Raw genomic sequence first — 16,658 nt, 5'->3', positions numbered from 1 at the left:
TGCCCGAAGGAACTAATAAGTGTTGTATGACTACAATGACTAAGTTGTGTCTCATTTATACTTTAAGTAAATCAGAACAAATATTTAAAAAGAAATAAGCAAAATAGTCCAGTTTGCCTCAGACAGAGCAGATTGTACAGCCACCTGTGGAGACATTGGTCAAATACAAAATAAACGGTGTACTGATGTGTGAACAAACACCATTTAGAGATTAGTCTGATAACACGTTTGAAATAGAAACAGTGTGTCATCGTTGAGTCATTCTCATCTATTGTATTAAGAGAACTGTCTGAGGAAATCAGATTTGGAGCCAGATCCCCTACTGTAAATCTGTTATGTAAATTATGATGAAGGATTATCACTTTAATCCAGCGAGGAGTTACAGTTTTAAGATTTTTTTGGAACTTGTTATTATAGCGGGTTTATTCTCATCTTTATATTCCATCTATCAAACTTTTCACCCCAGGTCTCAGCTGACACCCTGTGCTGTGCATGTGAGATGACGAAAGAGCAGCTGTAGGAACTGTAGGTCTTTTTTCTGGTTTTAAAGAATATCATTTTCTCGTTTTTCATACACTATCCATACTGATATATACTGTGGTGAAAAGTGACTAAGTACAATTTTGCGGCACTTTTACTTCTATTTGATGCTACATTATACTTTTACTCCACTAAATTTAAAATTTTGAGAGGCAAATCCTTTGTCTTCCTTTCTACTCCATTAATCATCTTCAGCCCAGTCCCCAAAATAAAATGTTGGTATTAAACATTTCTGCAAACCATGATGAACCACAGTATATATTTGTATGTTTTATACGTATCATATCAACATCTCTACAGTGATGTAGTTCTGATTAGGATTACATGAGCTAAGTTTTTAATCAGGAAAAGAGGGGAATAGTGAATGGTGTGACACATAGGCAAGAAACAAAAGCAGGTTTTTAAACAAGACATTTGGACAGTTCCAGCCATGTTTGTGGGGTAAAACAGGGTATTTGTAACTAGACGTTGGGACATTTCCAGCCATGTTTGTAGTGATTAAACCAGGTTATTTTTAACAAAACACTGGGACATTTTCAGCCGTGTTTGTGGCAACTGAACCTAGTATACCTGTATATGTATATATATATATATATATATGTATAGCTCGAGGCATTTCCAATCATGTTTGTGGAACTAGGTTGGGACATTAGCGGGGCAGAACTGGGTATTCATAAGGAGATGTTGGGAAATTCCCAGCCTTGTTTGCAGCAATTTAACTAGGTATTTTTTTCATAAGACATCAGGACATTTCCAGCCGTGTTGTGGCAACCAAACTGGAGCTATACCGGATACCTACACACTGCTGCATTGGCGTGAACAATCTATTAATGCCACATATGATGATATATCAGTCACAGTAATTCTACTCCTAATACTTTTAAGCATGTTTTGCTTATAATACTTCTGAATCATTATATCAGCAGGATGCAGGCCTTTTACTTGTAATGGAGTATTTTCACATTGTTGTATTGGTGCTTTTTTAATTAGTAAAGGATTTGATGACTTCTTCCCCCACTGGGTATCTCAATTTGTCTCAGCGAATAAATCAGTCATGTGAATTTGTAATAGTGTCTATGTCATTTACAGAAATACATGGGAAGCCGTAAAACTGAGTTTTAAGAAATGACTGGAAGATTGTTGTTTAATGAAATAGCTCTTTGTTCTGAAGAACTCCAACACAGAGTTAGCAAAAAGCCAATCAGCACTGACACATATTGCATTGCATGCATAATGGAATTTTGACAACAGTTAAAGAAGACATGGTGTTGACTTTCGAGAGGGTTAGTAGTAATGTAAATATTGTGCAATTTGTTGTCAATGGATTAGATTACACCAAAAATTTCAGAACAAAGAGCTCAAAGAGTCTGAACCTCAAAAACGCCCTGAAGCCAGATTATTCCTCCTCTGTTTATGATTAGCAGAAAACTGAATCTGACTGCGTCAAAGAATTCTTCGAAGAATCAAGTGGATGATCCTGAGGAGACGTTACTGGATTTCATGTGACCAAGCGTCTCGTTCAACACCAACAGTAATACGGGTTTGAAACGGGACACACAGTTTTCATGGATTGTCCCTGTTGCATTATTATCTGTGTGTATTTTGTTTTTGTGTAGCCTTTGCACCCCCTACTAGATTAATTTCCTTTTTGAAAAATGGAGTCGAGCTCATTTTGACTTGGAGCAACAAGTTCAGGAGGGGAAATCAATAATTTACGAAATCCTTTTGGGCTAAAAACACAGATAAATAAATAGGAATACCCTCATCTACTATTCCCTTCTCATGTTTTATTTTTTTGTTTGTTTTTAACACTCAAGCCATAAAGGTCAGATCCACCACTACCCACACACTCACACTGGAGCATCCATGAGGTTGTACTTGTGGCTAGAAACAAGATAATCACTTGCTCTGTGTTTTCGTCAGACGTCATGGTGGAAGGGCATGATCTCGGAGAATGGACGTGATTTTTTTTTTCTTCCTGTCCTTATGAATAAGAGAGAATATGATTCAGCTCAAGTTTTGTGTAAGCAGTCTTTGTTCGGAGGCAGGAGCTCCACACCCATCAAAGAAGCTTTACATTGGGAGAAACTCCTGATGCTTTGTCTCTTTGACTCCACACTTCTGATGCATTCCAGTGGCCTGGCATGTGACTGCTGATAGCTTAAGTACAGTTAAGGGGAGTCTGTACTCCACCGCACCAGAGAGAAAACTATGGAGTGTTTTACTTATTATTGTTGTTATAAAAGCTATGAATTCATTACTGAGGCAACTTTAGAGATACAAAAACATTCGGAAACTCTTCTCCTTGATGAACCATCTGTTCATCAACCAACCATCAAACCATCTAGGTCACAGAATCCCTCGGTCACATTAAAATCTTCACATCGAATCTTCTTTTCAGGGTCATTAGCCTATATGACTGGAGAACAGATTTAAAATCAGTGTCCAAGAACAAAATACCTCTAAAGCGCCAGATAAACACGAGAGTCCATATAAACATGGCCTCATGAGAAAGCTCATGTGTGACCACTGATTCTTTTACACAACAGACCCTGTGAGGTTCACTGCACCTGATGGGATTAGTGAGCAGAATTCCTGGAAGGAGTCGGATGGAATGTCTCTATAGAAATGATTTCACATTAACATCAGTAAGAAAAAAAAAAAAAAAAAAAAAAAACGTCTGTGAATGTGTAAGTGACAGGAAAAGTAAAGCTCAGACTCTGGGTGTGTGTGTGAGCCTAATGAATTTGACTTGATTGCTGTTTATCATAGTCAAGGCTTGGCATGTTAGCATAAATTTGAGCATGAGAAATTCATAAATCAAATTAAAGACGAGATCAAATCAAATGTTATCAAATGAAAACATACTTAAAGGTTTAGCACACATTTTGGGAAATTAAAAAAATACAATTAAATTGAATAAGCACTTCAAATACACACCGGTGCTTATGAACAAAGACATGCTGCAAGTAAATGCTACAGTTTTGAAGGCAAAAGTCACTGAATTTAAGATTTATCCTTTAATTTGAGTATTTTCATGCTTAAAAAAGATACTAGCAGCTGAATGGTATCATTATGTTCAAAAATACAAAAGATTAGAGCAGAACCATAATTTTAAATAAACATAATTAACTAACAGTGATAATTAAGCATAGGTTTAATTTAGTAATTTATTTAAAATTATTTGAATTAATTAAAAACATTGAATTGAACCGGTCATCTGATTAGATTAACCCCTTATGAAACTGCAGCGTGTTGCATAAATATCCATGTAATGTCAAATCATCTGAACAAAATTATTACTATTATTTCAGATACTTTTGCTTGCATTATTTTAACTGACTGTTGGGATTTTTTTCTACCCAGAAATGTTTTTTTCAGAACGTGCAAATAAACAGAATCCATTATTCCTACTGAAACACAGGATGGTGCCAGAGAGCCATGAAGAAACAAGCTACCACATATAATGGCATGAAAGATGTGTTTGTGTGTATGCCAAATATTTTTTATAATAAAAGGGAGATGGGTGTTAATAAAAAATATATATATTATTATTGGAAACTTCTGCTGATAAGTTAAGAATATAATAAGAATGAGTATTAACATATTTTTATGATTACCTAAGAATGTTTTAAGGTGACATCATGGAAAGATATTTATACCAAAATACAAAATGAATAGTGGAAAGAGCAGATTTTGATTTGCATATCACTTAGTCATTATGAAACTCATTTCACCTATTCATCGTCTTTTCATATGGAGTCCCCCCTCTCGAGCTCAACATAAGGATGTGCATAATAGTCCATGATGTATCTTTGAAGCAGGACAAATGACACCATCCTGTTAATAGTCTTTCAAAGAGATTTACACACAGAGGTGAATATTCATTTTTGAATTAACTACTTGTTACTATGCGGAGGGAGAAATGCATCCATTTTCTTAACAGCTCTGTGAGTGTTGCACTTAACACCTAACCCACTCTGCATATGTTTCATAGGAATATGTGCGAAATAAGAGAAGGCCCTTTTAAATTTTTAATTGGGCCCACTTCAGGTACATTTACAGAGAGCGGAGCTCAGGGTCCCAGAAGCTGGTGAAAAGTGGCCCATTCACATTTTTGCTTGTTTTTATTTTGGAATTATTTCATTAATGATGTGTAATGTGAGGAGCCACTCCACAGCCTCTGCTGGGCTTTTTGAATTTCTCCTCCATATTGAAATTCTTTTTAATTTATTTCTTTTAAATGTGTTTTAACACCTGTAAAAATGCACATAAACTAAACTTAAAGGGGTCATGTTAATGCTGTGACTCACCTCCAGCATGGCACATCACCTATACACAGATAAAATTATAATAAATCAAACAGATAAGATAAGATATGATGGTGATTTTCAAAATAAAAGCTGCCTGTGTTCATAATAAGCTTAAAAAACATGTCATGTGGTCACCTGTAAATTGCATAATGCCACACAACACTTTTATTTCAGCTTCTCTAACTGATTAATTAATTATAAAGATACATTTAGCTAATGAATATTTGTAATTATTCCAACATTAAGAGAAAACCTTGCATTTTATCAACATCCTGCCTAATTCTTAAGAACTTCCACGTCTGTCTCCACCACTGAAAATGATTATTTTATGATAGAAAACATTAAATCCACTTGTCTGATCAATTTCTCTGTTTTATTTTTTATATTTATAGCAGACTTCCTCTGTTTATATACCCAAAAAACACTGTGTAAATCTCTTAAAGCTCTTTTTGTGATGCTTTTTCTGAAATTATGTTGACATTTCTACTTGTGGCTTTTTAAAAAAAAATCTATTATGTGCATTAAGAAATCACAAATGTAAAAAAAAAAAAAAGATCTAAAAATGTGCTATACAAATATTACCAGTAGTTGTGGCAGCATGCCTCCTTTACGTTCCCTATGACAGTACATTCTAGTGTGAGAGGAGGAGTGATACCGTGCAGACGGAGGGGGAGATGCAGTGTCCGTAGACAATAGCAGGGGGGCAGTGTTGCTGTTTCTGGTGGCCCCGGTTCACTGGAATGACTGGCCCTAACAGTTTGCATTTCCTTCAGGATGCTCCAAGAAATATGCCATGAAATAGTCTAGGATTGGACATCTTTGTACTTTAACTGTCACCATTTCAAATCTCAACCATGCCAGGCGGTGACTGACAGTATATACAGTGGGCTGGGTGGTATGCAGCCGTATGAAATGACTTGCCTGCATAGAGTTTTAATCCTCTTTAAGGCTCCTATCCATCTTCAAATTAATATCTAGGGGCCACATATCCCTCTGCACCAGTTTGTACTTGTATAACCCACTTCTCTGGCAAAGTGATCAAATTATTCACTGGAAAATAAGATTAATAGTTATGCTGCGAAACATGCTCGGGGTCAATTATTTGGGAGATGCCGATGATATACTCATTACACTATAAAGCCAATTCGAGGACACGCAGAATGCAGAATTGTGTAGTAGATTAATATCCATTAAAGGTCAACACGCGTTCAAATTGACGAAGATGCTATCCGTTTTCACCCCTATGAAGTGCGCAGTATATGGGAAACCTATAATGCTCATTACATGCGTTTAAATGAGTCTGTCCTAATTACTAATCAGTCTCTTGTACCATTAGAGATGGAAATTAGAAACACAAAACAGACCCCTGGGCATCATTCACTCAGAATATATTAGAGTTTCCTTTAATACTAGTGTTGGCATTTTGAAAATGAAAACCTACGACCCTTGAAACTTTTTCAAATGTCGTAATATTTCGAAGGGTGGGGGTGTCACTTTGTGTAACTATTGTTTGTGAGTATAACAGAGTAGTGTGGTAGATTTTTGTTCATAAACAACAACAAAAACTAAACATCTTGGCTTTTAAAAAACAAAACTATACTGTTTATTTTGCTATGCCCCAATCAGAATATTGGCTAGACCCTTCAGTGATTCTTTCTTCAGTGATTCCCGCCCACCTCTCTGGCAGCTTACCGATTTACATTTGAGCATAATGCAAGCATTAGAGGAGGCACAAGGCAGCCCTGATAAGTTACAAAGTGCTCCAGGGGTAAACCTCGTAAGAGAGGGTTTGGAGTTATTTACAGCGTTCAAATCCTTCAAAAATTCATGTCTGGAGGATGAGATTGGTTTTGCAGTTGATGCTTTGCACACAAAGCAAACACAATGCATACGGAGGGTGTTTAGCTGTAAATGACCAGATGACATTAATTCTAATTGACTGATCTCATCCCATGCTTAGGACCAGTGTGTGTGATACTGCTCGGGACACAAGGGTCCTGTCAAGGCACAATGTTACACACAAAGCAACAAAACAGAAACACTAAGATTGGCTTAAGAAACGAGGAACACAGAGGACTAAAAATGATTTTTAAATGCAATTTAATTTTCAATGAAGCAATACTTAAGTTGTATGGCATTTTCTATTCAAAGATATGTTTTGATTGTGCAATTCTCATAATAAGAGTGCTCAGAAATTGCAAAGCCATTACAAAGGAGGTTAAAGGCAATGGAATTCCTTCTTATCACAAATGCTTTCTGTACAGTTGTTCCATTTGAAATGCATTTAATTGCAAATAGAAAAGAAGAGAGAGAAAGCCAACAATGCGAGGGTCTGAAGCATTTTTCTCGTCTGCTTTGAGTGAGCGTATTCAAATCTAAGCGGGCAGACAATGAAGGAAAGGAATCGTGCTCTGAATAGCCTCTCTCTCTCTCTCCTTTTCATTCCCAGGCCAATTCACAGCCTTCCTCTCCTCTGCTGTTAGGGGCGGGCTTTCCACTCACAGCTCAAACTTCCTCTGTAGAACAACACATTCACCTGATAGCAGTAGCAGCACACATGTAGCCACTATTCATCATGTCACTGTGAGAGAGGTGCGCGTGGGGTCCTCTGTAAATATGGCAATCTCCAGGACATACTTGGAGTCCATGTTTCACAGAGCTGCTCAGCCACTTGTTTGACAAGGATGCTGCTCCTCGCTTGCATCAGGCTTTGCCAGGCCCTTTCTCTAAAGCCATGGCCAAGCCTTGACCCGGGATCCCTCTCCCCGCTCGTTCCACTGAGGGGAGGAGTATCTGGGGATCATGGGGCACAAAGTGCTTGAAGCCTGTGTCTTTGTTGGGGCAAGCAGGGAGAGAACACCCCCAGCAGATATGCTGACAGTCTCATGGGAGCAAGAGAAGAAGTTGAAGCAAGAAAGTGCACCCTTCAAACTTTCCAGTGCAGTGCTAGGAATTCTATTTTTTCTCAACAAAGATTTATACATATTTATACAAGCCCAAATACTGATAGGAAGGTGGTAGAAAAAAAATCTTGGAATTGCAGAGGTAAACTATATGTAAATGCCATAAAGTAATAGACTTGTAGTGCAAATCACACCATTTTATCTTTAATTTTGCTTTCGTACCCTCCCCACTCCCCCCCATCCTCTTTCCTCTGGCTTAAAGGTGCATCAGAGATATGCATTTAAGCATATTCAGAACACGGGGCGTGAAATTAAATGTGTGGCAGAGTGAGAAAAATATACAGACGCTGGAGATGCCTTAAAAATAGTCATTTATGCAGATGGAGAGGAGTGAAATCATTTGCAATGGGATGACCCTCTCTCCAAGCATTTCTCCCCTCACTGTTCTTCCCTAATCTTGCACTGTATCTTCATTTTTCATTGAACTCGCCAGTTTGCTGCTAAGCAGCCTTGTAGATAAGGCAAAGTGCTAAAAGGAGACGACAGAAGGAGCTCAGTGGGCCCGTTTCTATTGCACTTTCACCCAAGGCAATGGGCAGAATTTAACGGATTCCTTCCAACATATGTTTTTGCCAGATAAGTAAACAGTGTGTGTCGGAAATGAAAAAAAAGCATTTGCAATTTAATGACATTACAGCTCCCAGCTTAGCCCGCCGTGCTGCGAGGCGAGGAGCAGAGAAAGGGGAGAGCGGAAGAATGGAACCGGGTGTCATCAATGTTTTTTTTTCTTTTCCCTTGCAAGAAGCAGCACTGAATTCTTCTTATTCTTTTCAAACCCCTTCCCTTCTCCATCCCTTCCTGCTATTTTGTTCTCTTGCCCATAGTTTCCTCGCCTTTGTCAGAATGAAATTATCTATTATTTTATTCAGAAAACTTGCCATCCCCTGCCATTCTACCCTCTCCAACATCTGATTCTCTCAGATTTTCTGAGCTAAAAAAAAAAACACCCTACATCTACCCTGGCCATGGGTGCTCTCTCTTTCTCTCTCTGTCTCTCTCTCTCCTCCACCCCTCCACCCTCCTTACCCTCCTTTGTCTGGCTTCATCAAAGTGCAATAGATGCTTGGCACAATAAAGAAGAGCAAGCCTCCATGTTGTCATAACGTTCAGAGCTAATGTGAGGACCAGCAGTAGGTGATGAGTTAGAGAGAGAATCGCCTCAGAGTCTAAATTTCAGTGGCAGTAAACGATCCATCCATCCTATGTGAAACTCAGTGATTTTCCTCTTTTCTCCCTGCCGGCTGTCAGGCAGCTGCCTTATTATAGAAGGCTAATTGTGCAGGAAAGCAGATTATGAGAGTGGTAGGATGTACTCCTTGACCATGTGCTAATGTGATGACAAGTTTGGGGACCCTCTAAGCAAAAGGCGTCGCACGCCAGGGCACTTTTGGCACTGGCTATAATCTGCCTTTGGTATTAACTCAGCAAACCGGCTTGTTTGAGTATGGATCAATCGCTCGCTCATTATTTTTACAAGAAAGCTTTATATTCAAGGCGCTTTCCTGGTGTTGATCTCTCATTAACCATGCTATGTAAATGCACTGGCAATCCCTGTGTAAGGGATACGTCACCCCAGGGCCCAGGCTTGCAGAAGCATGTTAAGGAGAAGAAGGGGCAGGAAATTTGGGTCAGTTGCCTTCGCCAAAACTTGAATTTCAGGTTTTGCTTAAAGCCCCCTGCTCAGCTTTTCTCTTTTAATGTGTTTTTGTTTGGTGATGTTATGTTTTAAATGTCAGCCCTGGAGCTGTCCAGCAATTTAGGAGGCACAAAAAGCCCTGTCTCAGTATCGCTTCCAAGTGTTCATGTTACCTCTGTAATCGCTGCTGGCTGCAACATTACACATACTCCATTCACTCATGGTCTTTTATCACCTCTGAGTGTATTGACTGTACAGGTAAAAGGTTAGATAGGGTCAGAATGAGGTGATAATATTACAGGACAAACAGAAACGCCTGATTCGCCGCATTGAGCGGCGATACGGACTTATTAGCCGCCTGCCACTAAACTAACTTATTTATCTGAGCAGAAAGGACCTGACATGTGACACTGGATCTTAAATCTGCATGAATTGAATTAGCTGTCAGGATGCATTGTGCATCAAATTAAGAGGGAAATATTTCAACTTGTTTACTCATTTCTTACATGCACATACAAACATCCAACAATCCATGGTGCTCTGACATCTGTTTGCCTGACAAGAGATCATGATGCACGTGGTATGAGAAATAGAGGATTCTGCCATATTTGGCTTCAGTGTGCGCTGGCACGGTGAATGACGCAACAGGAAAATGAACCTGACAGCAGCAGGCAGCGGCTCGGCATTTCCTTTGCACCCTACATACATAAATCTCTTATTATTGCTCTGTGTTGGCTATGTATATTTTTACACCTGTCTGCACTAATATCAAAGTGCAGAGGTCTGCTTTTAGACATTCAAGTTCATTTGTGTCTCCTCTAAGAGTTTGCATGGGTGCCATGTCTTTGAGAAACAGAAATGCTGCTATTCCCAGGTTTCCTTCCATTTTGAAAAGGACTGTCAAAGGGCACTGTTCCACTTGACCCATTTTATTTTTCATACAACTTCAGTGTGCTTGAATTAAAAAATGCTAAAAGTTCCAGACTTTTACACACATCTGTCATGTGTAGCTACATTTCAGTACAATATGCGTCTGCTTTTACTATTTATACCAGGGGCCTTCAGCATTTTTCCATGGTCCAAGGACTCATTGGCAACTGGGTCTTCAACAGTGGGTCCAAGTTATATTTTTCCAAAAGTTAAAATGTGTCTTAAAATACATAATGGCAAAACATATGAACATGAATCTAACATGTTATTAGCAAAGATAAATCGACATATTTATTTTAAAAAAACTCATTTAATTTACAACATTAATGATAACTGTTAGCCATGAATCTCTGTGCAATCATGTGAGCTAGCTAACACTAAATCACTGCTCGGCACCTATCCATAACAGCGAGATGAACTCGTTTGCTAACAGTTACGTACTATTGAAACATATTGGCCTTTTATAGTCTATGTATTATTATTCCAAGTGTACGGACATTTTTGTGAGCCACAATGGATTGTTTGTAATATTTCAAGCAAGAGACTCTCACACACACCTCAAAAACCACCAACAAAATTACAGAGGGTGAGGCTAATCCACCTAGCCATGCTATCCCTGTTGCTAACTTAGCAGCTACAGCTTGCCAAATAACTGCTTGATAATTTGGTTTTAAGTTATTTTTTTCCAAAAGTTAAAATGTGTCTGAAAATACATATTAACATGGATCCAACATATTATTAGCAAAGATGATTCGGCCTATTCATTAAAAGACTCATTTAATTTACAGCATTGATGATCGGCTAATGTTATCCATGAATCCTTGTGCTCTCATGAAGGCTAGCTAACGCTAAATCACTGTGCAGCACCTATCCATAACGGCTAGATGAACTTGTTAGCTAACAGTTACATACTATTGAAACATATTGGCCCACTAGATGTATTATAATTCCAAGTGTATGGACATTTTTGTGAGCCACAGTGGATTGTTTTGTAAGATTTCAAGCGAGAGAGTCTGACACACAGAAACCACCAACAAAAGTGCAGAGGGTGAGGCTAATGCGCCTAGCCATACGACAACGATTGCTAACTTAGTAGCTACAGACAAGCGTAAATGAGAGAAGACACAAAAATATTCAGAGAATTATCAAGTGCAACTTAGTTGTATACAATGTATGTATTAGATGGTCCCTGCACCATCTCTATTTCAGCTAAGGTGTCCATAGCCTGAAAAACGTTGGAGACCCCTGGGCTTAGGCTGACCAAATGTCCTCTTTTGCCCGGACATGTCCACTTTTCACGTCCCATCCGGGGTGTCCGGGTTTTTTTTTTATAAACTGATGATAATGTCCGGTTTTCCGTGTATTTGTGTGTGTGTTCGAGTGCGGCATGGGCCGCATATTTCTGTCCGAACCCGAACCGAGCCCGACATTATTTAATGACCAAAGCACTGAGTTTGTGTCACACAGTTGTTACGGTTACAGGCTATTTAACAGGCTGGGCGTGAGCCATGGGTGCTCAGCTGCGGAGAGGGAGACCTCCGTGTTTGAGACGGGAGTGGGAGGCGAGAGGAGAGGGAGAAATAAAACAAAATAAGATAAAATAGGAAAAACCTGTCTCCCTCTTTTATTTTATTTTCAGCGTTTAATCAAGGTGGAGGCGGGCGGCTGGAGATCCGAGACTTCCAGCGAGGGGAGAGGTAGAAACAAACAGCCAATGTGTGTCTGTGTGTGTTATGTTCAGGTGTTGTCATGTAAATAACAGTGCCCAAGCAATAAACAGGACAGACAATAGGATTTTATTTGTTTTTACACTACATTTTCACTGAAAACTGACCGTATCCGACCTGAGCCCGAATACAATTTATAGCTACATTTTTGACCAAACCCGTCCCGACCTGTCGGGTACCGTCGCCACACTCTAGAGTGTGTATGTGTCCCCTGTTGGGGTCTATCTGAATTTCTGTCTTTGAGAGATATTATTTTGCAATATAACTGAATTTTCTATCCATACATATAAATTTTAAATATATTAAAATTATAAGGCATCTTTGAGTAAACTGCGAGTATCATTTAAATAGGCTATGTCGTGGCCGGCCGAATGTCGTCTTTTTTGGAAATCAAAATATGGTCACCCTACCATGTTTCAATAGAGCATAACTGTTAGCTAACGAGTTCACCTCACTGATATGGATAGGTGCCGCACATTGATTAAAAAAGGGTTAGCTAGCTTGCATGATTGCACAAGGATTCATGGACTCATGGCGAACAAATAGTCTACCATTAATGTTGTGTAAATTAAATGGGCATTATATTAGGCAAATTTATCTTTGCTAATAATATGTTGGACGAATGTAAATGTGAATATGTGGTTTTAGACATATTTTAATTTTTTAATTGATTTTGAATTTAAATGAATACTTTGATTATCAAGCAGTAATTTGGCACCCCCCTTGCAGTAACTCTGAGGACCCCTAGGGGTCGAAGACCTCCTGATGAAGGCCCAGGCCTTAGCTGAAAGACAGACAGAGAAGGGACCCTATTACATGACTAAAATTGAGTTGCACTTGAGATAATTCTCTGAATATTTTTGGCTCTTCTTTTGTTTGCCTGTAGCTGTGAAGCCAGCAGAAGCTGTGGCAAGGCTAGGTGCGATAGCTTCACCCTTTGCACTTTCACCAGTGGTTTTTAAGGTCGACGATGTGCCAGAAGCTCTTGCTCAAAAGTTGGAAAATAATCCACTGTGGCTCACAAGAATATCCAACATTTGGAATAATGATACAGCCAGAGGTGTAGTGGTAGGTGATACGCTGGGAGTACAAAGCAGGAAGTTAGTGCTCTCCTATATTCCAGTTGCTTTTTTGCTGATAGGGGGGTATAATGTAAGCAGCCAGAAAAAAATACCCTGTATACCCTCCACTAACTAGGTGATATGTTTCAATAGTACGTAAATATTACTTAAGAAGTTCACCTCCGTGTTATTGACAGATGCTGGGAGTGAAACAAAACGACAACACAGTGATTTAGCATTAGCTAGCTCACATGAATAGGCACAAAAATCACAAAAACACTTAAATTGAATCATCAAGCAGTAATTTAGCAACCCCCCACCCCCCAAAGAAACTCTTCGGACCCCCTGTTGAAGATTCAGGATTTATACCAATACTTTCAATTGCTATTGTAACTTGGGCAGCTATTTGCTTTGCAGAAGAGGAGGCTGAATAAAGCCATGTATCTTGCATGTGGAACAATAAAGAAAAACATTTAGAGAGAAGAACCTCTCAGTGGCTCCAAAGAGACAGAAAGAGAGAGATACAGAGATGTCTCTCTGTCTGCAGGTACTTCAGCAGCTTGTAACATTTTTGTTACCTGCACAGTGAGAGTGAAGGCCACACTTTTGATTGCTTTCCCTGTTTCACATCCTTTTATAGATCCATTTTCTTCCCACACACAAGCAAACAAAGCAAGTATAAATACAATGTTCAAAAGCCATTACCTTCAATGTAACCTTTTTCGGTGGTAACAAAAGAACATGGAAAATTTCTACAACACAATGTGACCAGGAGCAGCATGATGATGTGGCTAAGAGTACAGGGATGTCTGAAGGACCCCTGCATGTGATGTGCACTAGGACCATTTATAATAGATTTGCTCTGAGGACCTTCACATTACTTCCCAATTAAGGTATGAAGTCATGCTCCTTCATCAGTATAACTAATGGTACGTTTCATGAAGCAGCCATGTTTCGAGATTAAAGACGTGTTGGATTTTCTGCTGAATATGATAAGGTGTCCATACGAATTATTGCTTTGCTGTCATCGAGGTACATACACTTGTATTCTTTAAGTCGTCATTACTGAGACATCTATATGGTTGTTCCAGTGCATTACACCATGTTTGCAGAGCTGTGTGTGAAGGAAAGCAGCAAGACATGAGATCAATGTCGGCTCTATTAGACACCTCTACACCTGATGCTTTAAAATTCAATAACATAAACAGAGGAAATCTGCAATTTGGACTTGAATCTCAAACAGACATGGGTGTAGATTGTGGGGGGTACGCAGGGGACATGTCCCCCTCAATATTTAGAACATGTGCATATGTGCCTCCTTAAAAACCTGAAAGTAGCAGAGGACTTCTACACCATAAATTGGTGCAAAAAAGGCACAAACAGGTGCATAAGAATTTACAAGAATGCAGGAAATTAATTGTTTGGTGCTCAAGAAATTTTCTGGCGAAGGACCTCCAAACCCCCCATTTCATGTGTCCCCCCCATCCGGTGTTAAAATGAAACCTACGCCCTTGCTAACAGAAAAGTACTGCATGCAGACTGACAGTCCGCCCTCCACCAATGGAGACGGAATCCAAGTTTCCATCCACCGAACGCATCCTTCAGTATTCCAACATTTCCGTACACAAAGATTAGCCATGGAGCAACGTATCATTTGGCAATGATCTATTTTGCCACCGTTAATTACAACAAGTCTGCAGAATTTGACTGCTAAACCACGATATCACAATACAGGGTGTGAATCCCAAATCAAGCTTTGCACACCATAATCCTGTTAAAATGTAATAAATAATCCCTGTGAATTAATGTTGGCAATATTTCATTTTAATAAGTTCGTGAAAAAAAATTTGAGAGAGAGAGAGAGAGAGAGAGACAGGGAGAGGGGAAATTGATGGCATTACAGCTCACTCACTTCAAGTGTGGTTGTGAGTGTGCAGGAGGAAATCATTCCTTCTCATTAAAGGTGCAATCTTCGAGCCCCCCAGATCTTTGTTGTAATAACTGGGGAAAATAATCTCTTTTATTGATAGGCACATGTAGCAGAAAGTATGCCAACTGACAGGTACTTATCTTTCGCCTGTGTCCTGTGTTATAGAAAGATATAATTCTTTGTGACTGCTCCTCGGGGCATCAGCTCTTCAACTTCATTATTTCTACTTATGATAGATATATTTTTCCTTGAAAACCTGAGAATTAATACGAGAGCCAGCAATCTCTGCCAGCGGTCATTTGGAAATGGAACAAAAAATGTCATGTCAGTTTAAAGAACATTTTTTAAGGCTGCTCACTGACATTATTCTAATTTATTGATGGATTCATAGAATAATCCTATGCCTCATGTTTTGGGTTATTAACTTAATGATTTCAGTGCCTACCTAGCAGCTATAGGATCTTTTCAAAAAGTCTAATCGCGTCAGAAATTCAATTGTGTCACCCACAACATCTGTGCTTCTTTTTTTTTTTTCTCAAGTACTAATATGTGTGCTTGTATATGGTTCTCTCGCATATTTCAAACCCGCCTTTGTAGTGTCTAAACATGGCTTGTAAAATAATGCTCCCACTTATAATACTGAATATGAATGCAAAGTTATTAGTGCAGTGAGTTCCTTTAGACAGCAGTGGGAGCTTTAGAGTCTGTTTCTCACTTATCACATCTTCTGTTTCAAAACTGACTCGGATGAACACTCTCATGCTGGTGTTTGGTACACACCTTAAAATCATTTCCTCTTATGTGCTTACAAAGACTAAAATTATGATGCTTAAAAAATATTTCAGAATATCCACCAATCTGATGAGAAAGGTCTGTCCCTGTGTTTTGACATTGACTTCCTCATTTTACTGGGTTCCACAGATCCCACTGCAGCATATACATCCAAAAGTAATATTAAAGATTGTATAATCAAACATATTTTTCCATCTAATATATTTTTTTCTTCTCTTCCGACTAATTAAAACCCAATATATGGACTAGTATCAATGTAATATCTCTCATTGTCTTCTAAATAATAAAGGGGATTACACATTTAAGTTAAGTTTAAGTTAAAACAATACAGAAATGTTAGCATTTTTCTTTAATATTATACGTGGTATATGAAGAAATAAATTTATTTTGCTTGCTAAAAAGTCATAGACAGAAAAATTAATGTACAGTTTGTGATCATACATATTGGCTTTACTTATATATAGGGTCAGTTTGATGGCAAAGAGGTTTAACCCGCTGTTAAATCTCTTATAAACAAACTGCAATAAAATTTGGTAACATTTTATTTTTTTGAGAGTTTATATCTGTAACATTTCAACAGCTTATTAGCTGAAATTCAATAATTTAACTGCTTTATTCTGTATATTTAACAGCTTATCTATGGAGTGCATAGATAATTTAATTTAATGTAGATGGACTTCAACTATTCACTCATCCTTTGGAGCATTAAATGAGTGAATAGTTTAAGTTCATCTAAATTATTGTGGGAATATTTAGTGAATGGATA

This window comes from Epinephelus fuscoguttatus, linkage group LG13 (assembly GCF_011397635.1).
Source record: "Epinephelus fuscoguttatus linkage group LG13, E.fuscoguttatus.final_Chr_v1".
Lineage (NCBI taxonomy): Eukaryota > Metazoa > Chordata > Actinopteri > Perciformes > Serranidae > Epinephelus > Epinephelus fuscoguttatus.
Note: the sequence above shows the minus strand (reverse complement) of the source record.